The sequence below is a fragment of the Sinocyclocheilus rhinocerous genome, unplaced genomic scaffold, assembly GCF_001515625.1.
Source record: "Sinocyclocheilus rhinocerous isolate Xijiao unplaced genomic scaffold, SAMN03320098_v1.1 scaffold185, whole genome shotgun sequence".
Classification (NCBI taxonomy): domain Eukaryota; kingdom Metazoa; phylum Chordata; class Actinopteri; order Cypriniformes; family Cyprinidae; genus Sinocyclocheilus; species Sinocyclocheilus rhinocerous.
Genome location: NW_015662163.1, coordinates 2,313,282 through 2,320,962, shown reverse-complemented (window position 1 = coordinate 2,320,962; position 7,681 = coordinate 2,313,282). Strand labels below are relative to the sequence as shown.

General features: G+C 36.0%; 1 protein-coding gene across 3 annotated transcripts in view; it reads right to left on the bottom strand.

Annotated features, from left to right (window-relative positions):
* The window catches only part of man1a1 (mannosidase, alpha, class 1A, member 1), a 144,157-nt gene that overhangs the window by 23,345 nt on the left and 113,131 nt on the right, over positions 1 to 7,681 (bottom strand). The gene's annotated exons all lie outside the window — the stretch shown is intronic.

Sequence of the window (7,681 nt, the reverse complement as noted above, 5' to 3'; positions counted from 1 at the left end):
GGTATATTGGTTACGTCGCAATGTTGGAAATATTTCTGTTTTAAACCATGAAGGCGATGGATATCTCACACACAAGCAACGTGCAAACTTTGCGCAAGGGTTATGCCGGTGAACGTCTTAATCTCAATCAATTCACTATGCAGAAAGTGAAAGTAAAAACGGAGTGACGGAGTAATGACGGAGCTTTCGGCATCTGATGCCACATATTCTCTCAGAGACGACGAGACTAATCTTCTTCAAGATATGCTGATAACGGTATATAGCTAGCTAACTATTTTCATTTATTCCCTTAATATTTCTAATATTACATAGTGAAAAAAATGAGAAGAAACATATTTCGTGTTAAATAGGTTGTTTTTGAAAGTCGGTGCTTGAAATAAAAGCTTTTTATTTCATTGATTTTTATTGATGACTGCAGTGTTAATATTTTAATTGTATGCCTATAATTCATTGTATAATAGACCTGTTTTAAAATACCTTTTATAAAAACATTTTAATTGTGGAGTAAATAGCCTAATCTTTTGTTATCCTCACAGCACGTTAGTTATTTGGTAATTATTGCGGGTCAAATTAATTGTAATTTTAATTTAATAATAAAAGTAACTTCATAATCATAATAATAATAATAATAGGCCTAATAAAAATAAGAATGTAACAGGCCTACATTAATTGAAAATGCCAAATATCTTAATATTGCCAACAATTTATGTTTTTGACAATATTTCTGGCTATCGTCGATACAAGATCATCGTCTTTCGACGCAACCCAGCAAGGGGAGATTACCGCGGGGCCTTTCGCAGTACGTGCCCAGCGTGCCCGTCCACTAGACAGCACGTTGCTTGTTACGTCGTTTGGGCTGCCTTGTTGAGCGCAGTGGCACAGAGAACATTATATTTCACACACTTTAATCTAGGACTGCATGATAATGGTTAATCTGATAATTAGTGGTCGACCGATATATCTGTATCTATATCTTGGTATTTTTCAAATATCGGCATCGGCCGATAAGTTTTCCTGTTTGGCCGATGCGTTTGAGGCGGGACTTTTATTTTGACGGCGCAGAGAGCGGCAGCGCCTGAGCACACAGTGCTCACATTCTCCCTCTTGTTCGCTGTCGTCGTTAACAGTTTTGTCTAATACGGATAGAAGTCTGTCTAATAATCAGATAGAACGGTTAAACAAAGGAATTAAAATGTATACAAAAAGTATTATAACGATTGCTTTTATATTATTAGTAATAGAAAGGCAAACATTAGAATACTTTGTTTGCCGTCAGCATTCAGCAAATACGCATTTATATCATTTAAACGAATCTTTGAATGACTAATGAACATTTAATTTCACAAACCTTGCAAACTTAGTCAAATCCAGCTGTGAGATCTTGTGAAGTGTGCATTTGTATCCTGCATGATTGTGTGTGCTCTGTGTGACGGTTGGTCTGTGTGAATTTAATGCGGTAAGGAGGAGAGTTCAGCTTCACTGGAGATGCGCGATCGACAAACTCGTGATTTTTAATTGTGCTGCGCTTTATGCATTTGCCCACTGCCATATTCATGTCGTTTCCACTGTGTGCTGTATGTAAAATGAGTGTTACCTTGGCTTTATTTGAAAAATATGATTCCCAATGCACACAAACTTCCCAGAATACTGAGTGCCCTGTTGGCTACAGTGTTTACTTCCATTTTAATGATATTTTTATTAAATATTAATTTATTTGTGAAAAATACTTTGTCATCTAAAATGTATATTTAACACATTTTTTTAATCCATTTTCAAAGGATTTCAAATTTCTTAAATATTAAAATAAATAAAATTATATCGGCTTTATATCGGCCACCCTACTTTCCAATATATCAGCATCGGCTGTCAAAAAACCAATATCGGTCGACCACTACTGATAATCACGATTATTTTGATAAAAATTATAATCACGATTATTAATAACGATTATTCTATCAAAAGGGTAAATGCAATAACATTTCATTTGTCCTTTAACCAACCTCCACTGACTACATATACACCGACTTCATTTAAACAACTATGATAATACAAAACTCATGGTTTTGGTTAGTGTTTTGTAATCTGTACTCACATTAGATTTTCTAAGTGACAATTTGTTCGCAAATAAGACAAGCCACTCAGATTGCGCAGTAAATTTGCTCAAAAATCGTTAATACACACTGATAATAACATTGCCATGCCGTTTTCAACTGATTAACATTATGAAAACTGGTAAAAACTTTAGAAACTCCTAATATAACTTAAAATAATTCAAATGTATGTACATTTTTCCCCATTGTATTGCCACAGGCAGCAAAAGCGCATTTATTCCTCAAACACAATAGATCCATTATTGAAACTCGGTGAAATTTTGATCATGGCAGATTTGGTTACACAAGCAGCACAAATGGCTTGTGAAAAAGCACACATTGGCTGTATGACACTTTTATGTAAGCAGAAATCGCTGTGGAGAGATCGCTAAACTCCAGCACATGCATGTTTTCTTATCATCAGCGCTTGTTCCGCCATCAGTCAGCGCGCACAGGGTTGCCAGATTGCAAATAACTAAAACACCGGGCAGAAAGTGGAGCCTTAAAGGAGAAAAGCTGTTTTGGGGACTTAATTTCTTCACATCTGGCAACTACAAGCACGAACGCTAGTGAAGACTTGTTAGCAATGCAAGATAAAAACACGTTTTCAGGATAAATAATGAGCCGGCCAATATCGTGACGATTGTTTTTAATTAATCGAGAAAGGTGGATATCGTTATCGAGATTAAAATTCGATTAATCGTGCAGCCCCACTTTAAGCTGTTTTATTTTCCAAATGTAATAGGACTAGTCCAATGAATCGTATAGTTCGGTTTGTAATGCGTACCGAACCTAAAGCCTCGTACCGAACAGTTCAATATGAATACGTGTATCGTTACACCCCTATATATATATATATATATATATACACATACACGTATACATACACAGGTTCAAGAATTAATTACTTTTTGAAGTTCTCAAACATCATTAATAACACATCTAACATGGTTGCCAAGTTGATTTCATGGCCTTATTTTACAGAGCGGCCGTGTTTTCCTCCTGTGATTAGAGCCGCTTTTATTGACTTTCATTGGCACGGTTCCAACTAAAAGTTGACAACTTAACTCCGGCCTGGAAATGGATGCCACGTCTCCTGACCAGCTCTTACTACCTCGACAGCAGAGCCACTCAGCGTGGGCCTCTGTGTCTGCACCAATTACAAAGATAAATTACTGCCGAGTAATGACACGTAATCACAGCTTTAAAAGAACGACATTCTCCACTTTATTTTTAAAGCCTAATTCTACAAAACAGAGCGTGTAAGACATTTATGTCATTAAGACAGTAAATTACACACAATAGCTCTGGCCAGAAGGAACCGAGTACTGCTAAAGTACTCTAACGGTTTAATTTGGAGGTGTTTTATGTGAATGTTTTTCTATGCGTGATGCAGCTGGATGGCAAAGAAGTCCATGCACGTCTGTATAATTAATGAACAATCGTTTTGACTCCAAGAGGATATTTTCTAGCCTCTGGTAGGGAATTCTTAATAACAAAAAATTAGGTAAAGGCCTCATATTTCAGGCCACAGCAGGAAATGAGTGCAAACACCTCTGGAGTGTTGCCACCAATGTCATCATTTTTTACACGGCGCTGATCTGCCTCTGGCACTACAGACCTCTGCGCATTGCACATGCTGCAGGGCTCTACAGCGCAAGTATTTGTGTGTGGAAATTGCTGTGTGCGAATGTGAAAATGCATTCAGTGACATCTGACCAAAACTTGCTAACATATAATGCTATCAGAATATAAACACCTTACATTCTAATTACACTGCGAATGGCTGCTTTTCAAAGTCAACAAAGTGCCCAAATGCAATGGTTTAGGGATATCCACTATTTTCTTTGTCTACACTTTAGCTGGACTTTAATTACACCATATAGACTTCAATAATAATGTGACCGTTCAATAATATAATTCTAAAAAAGTATTACATGTATAACACTTAACAGACCAATCATTAAAACATGTTGAAAAAAAAAGTTTGATTAATAGCTATTTATGAACCAGTGACCTGTTACGCAATATACAATGTTTTGTTAAAGAGGAAAAAATGATGTAGAATTTTTTTTTACAAGTTTAGAAGTGCTAATAAATAAAATTAAATACATTTTAAATAATTAAATAAATATTAAATAAATAACGTCTTGAAGTAGAAAGACAGAAATTGTATTTTCTTGTAAAATGGAAGTTAATGTAAATTCAGAAGTTAATTCTTGAAAGTATCTGTATGTACTCTATCCCACATTAATCTTATGTTTCTGAATTGTTGCTGTAGTACTTACTTCAGTTTTCAGCATTTACTTGTGCATATGTTGTATTGTCACACGATATTATTGCAGTCTCAAAAAAAAAAAAAAAAAAACACAAAAAAAAAACAGAAATCCGACTGAGCCCCTAAGGGCACGAGCACTCCCAAGCAAATGTTAGTGTAGAGCCCTGAGCTGTGCCAAACCGATTTGTTTTTCATTACACAGATGATTAAAGCATGTAACACAAATTTAGGAAAACGAAGGGAATAGAGATGCCAGGCAAACAACAAAAAGAACATAAAGGCTCTTTCCTGAGATTCACACATACAGAATTAGTTGCTCTCTCATGGTATTTCATATGTATGGTAATAGACAATTCCTGTTTATAATATTCAACGGGCAAAAATATATTTAACACAATGCTTCCATTACAGTTCCATGCTACAGTAATTTACAATTTACAAAAGAGCTGTGACATATTACTGAATATGGTGGCGTTTCGTGGAGTTTTAATTTAATTTCATGTAAATACTTAAGGCTCAAGTCATTCTTGTCTACTATTCAATATGTCAATTTTTTAGGAGAATTAAGGTTTGAGTCATTAATCATTGAGCATTGGTTTGTGTGCTCTGTCAGATACACCATATATTGCTGGACCTTTGGCAAACTGTTTTTGCTCCTCTTTAGTAAATCACTTTGGATAAATGCGCCTGCTAAACACAAATGTAAAAGTAAAATTTGCATTAAAAGGGACATCAGATGCAAAATGCACTTTTACATGGTGTTTGCATATAAATGTGTCTTAGCAGTGTGTGTACACAACCACCCTATGATAAAAATCCATCAATTCATTTTTTTAAATCCCCCAAAAACTTAAACTATTTTGATTTTCTGAGTAATATGACATCATACTGCTTAAGGCCCGCCCACTAACACTGACGAACTGTAGTGACAACAATGTCTCGCAAGCAATGCAGATGTTTTGTAGTTGGATGTAAAAGTGAACATAAGAGTCTTCATTTTCTCCCAACATCAGAGCCACTGAGGACGCAGTGCATTCGTTTTGTTTTTGATGGCAATGAGCCACCGAATACACCTAAATTAGTTTATGTCTACGCAAATCATTTCACTCCAGACTGCTTTCTGAACAAGGGACAATTCAAGGCAGGTTTTGCTAAAAAGTTAAAACTCAAGGATGGATCAGTACCCACTGTTTGTAATCCAGCTGCACCTCCAGAAGATGAAGAAGTGTCACACTTAAAAAAAAATTTACGATTATTTGCAAATCGTGGGGTAAGCAGAGCTCATTAGCATTTAAAGAGACATGCACCGAAACGGCTCGCTGTGAACAGAGCTGTTTTTGACAAGGTAAAAAGGGTGTTGTTTTACACAACCACTGAGGAATTTTAACCAAAGTGTGCTACAGACATTTCATAAAGACCCTAAAAAATCATACCAACTTGTGGAAAATGGGAACCCGAAGTCCCCTTTAAAGCAAGCAAATGTCCATGCATTTCATCTGTTTAGATATTCAAACTTTCAACAGTTTTCAACAAAAAACTCAACAAACTTTTCAACAAATTTCATCAATTTTTTGCACCACTGTCATCACACACACACACACACACACTTTTATATGAGAACATAATTACTGTTATATATAATTGCTTAAAATGTCATATAAAATAAATATCTGCTGCATGCCTAAATTAATTTCCTAAAATAATCCGTTTATGGATGGACAATCATTTGTTTCATTCCTAAATGAATACATTTTTTTTAGCAAACTAGTTGATAATAAATAGCTGAATCATAAAACATCCCCTTTTTAGGATACTGTACTTTAAAAAATAATTTTCTTAAAAAACACACACACACACACACACACACACACACACACACATATATACACATACATACATACATGCATACATACACTTTATTTTTATTATTATTATTTTGTAGTGTTAGGATGGCACAGTCCTAAAAGCTACTTATTTCTCAGCTGTCTTTCTATGTAGACCTATGTCCCTCGGAGTAGGACACTTAATAATGAGTAGTAAGGGATACATAACAAATTATCTGCCAGAGCTCTGAGAAAATACCATTAGCCTGAATAATTAACTAGCGCTGGAGTGAAATACGAACTCCACCAAATGAACCGAAGCTCATGTATCCTCAGGCTGCTACAGAACTTAGCCTTTATGTTTGACATCAGACCAGAGTCTCACAATGACATTCTCTCCATCTCTCGTCCACAACCTAACATTTCATTTATGTAGGCCAGAGGCCACATACTGTATGCATGCTATATATTACAGAGATCTATAAAGCTGTCGTACCCCACAAAACTGATATTGATCCTACAGAATGAAATTATATGCACTTGTGTTTAACTTTCATTAACGTCTGCAGACAATAAAAGCAGCAGAGTCATATCAGTAACAGTTATGACTGCTCTAGCAATAAGCAACAGCAAAATGCCTCTGAAATTAGGCTAATCGCATCACGCACATATTCCTAACAGCCCAAGTCTTCTGAATTGATTACCCAAGCTAGAGTTTAAGAACCCGGGGCACGGTGGTGACTCGGCTGTTTGTCATAATAAAACGGAGATTAGCAAAAAAACGTTTATACCATTCTTTACTCCATGACATCTGCTTAATGTAAAGCTCAATTAAACCGTAGAACAATTTTCCGTCATTTTGTTCGATTTTATTTCATCTGGGGCGAGAGGAGAGTCCTAAAAATGGATCAAACGGAGCTGTGGCTCTCAGAGGAGGGAGAAGGAAGAGTAATGTCTCATTAGTATCTGACCTCTCACCTTCACCTTCTGTTTTTTTTTTTTTTGGCACGACCAGAAGAAACTTCCTTATCAATCCCCATCTAAAGCATCCATCAGGCATAAATAATCCTGTTATGTAACCCCTACATATGCCCGTAATAGATGAGTAACTGAAATAAATGTGAACAATTGTAAAATACCATTTAGAGGACATCAATTATCTAGAGAGGAAAATTATGGCAGAAAAGCACACAGCATGTGGCCTATTCAAAGCACCGTTATGGATAGTTCACCCAAAGATGAAAATTCTGTCATTAATCACTCACCCTCATGTCGTTCCAAGCCCGTTAGACCTTCGTTAGTCTTCAGAACACAAGTTAAGATATTTTTGATGAAAATCGGGAGCTTTCTGACCCTCCATAGACAGCAAGGGTACTACCACGATCAAGGTCCAGAAAGGTACCAAGAACATCGACAAAATAGCCAATGCAACATCAGTGGTTCAACTGTAGTTTTATGAAGCTACGAAAATAACTTCTGTGCGCAAAAAA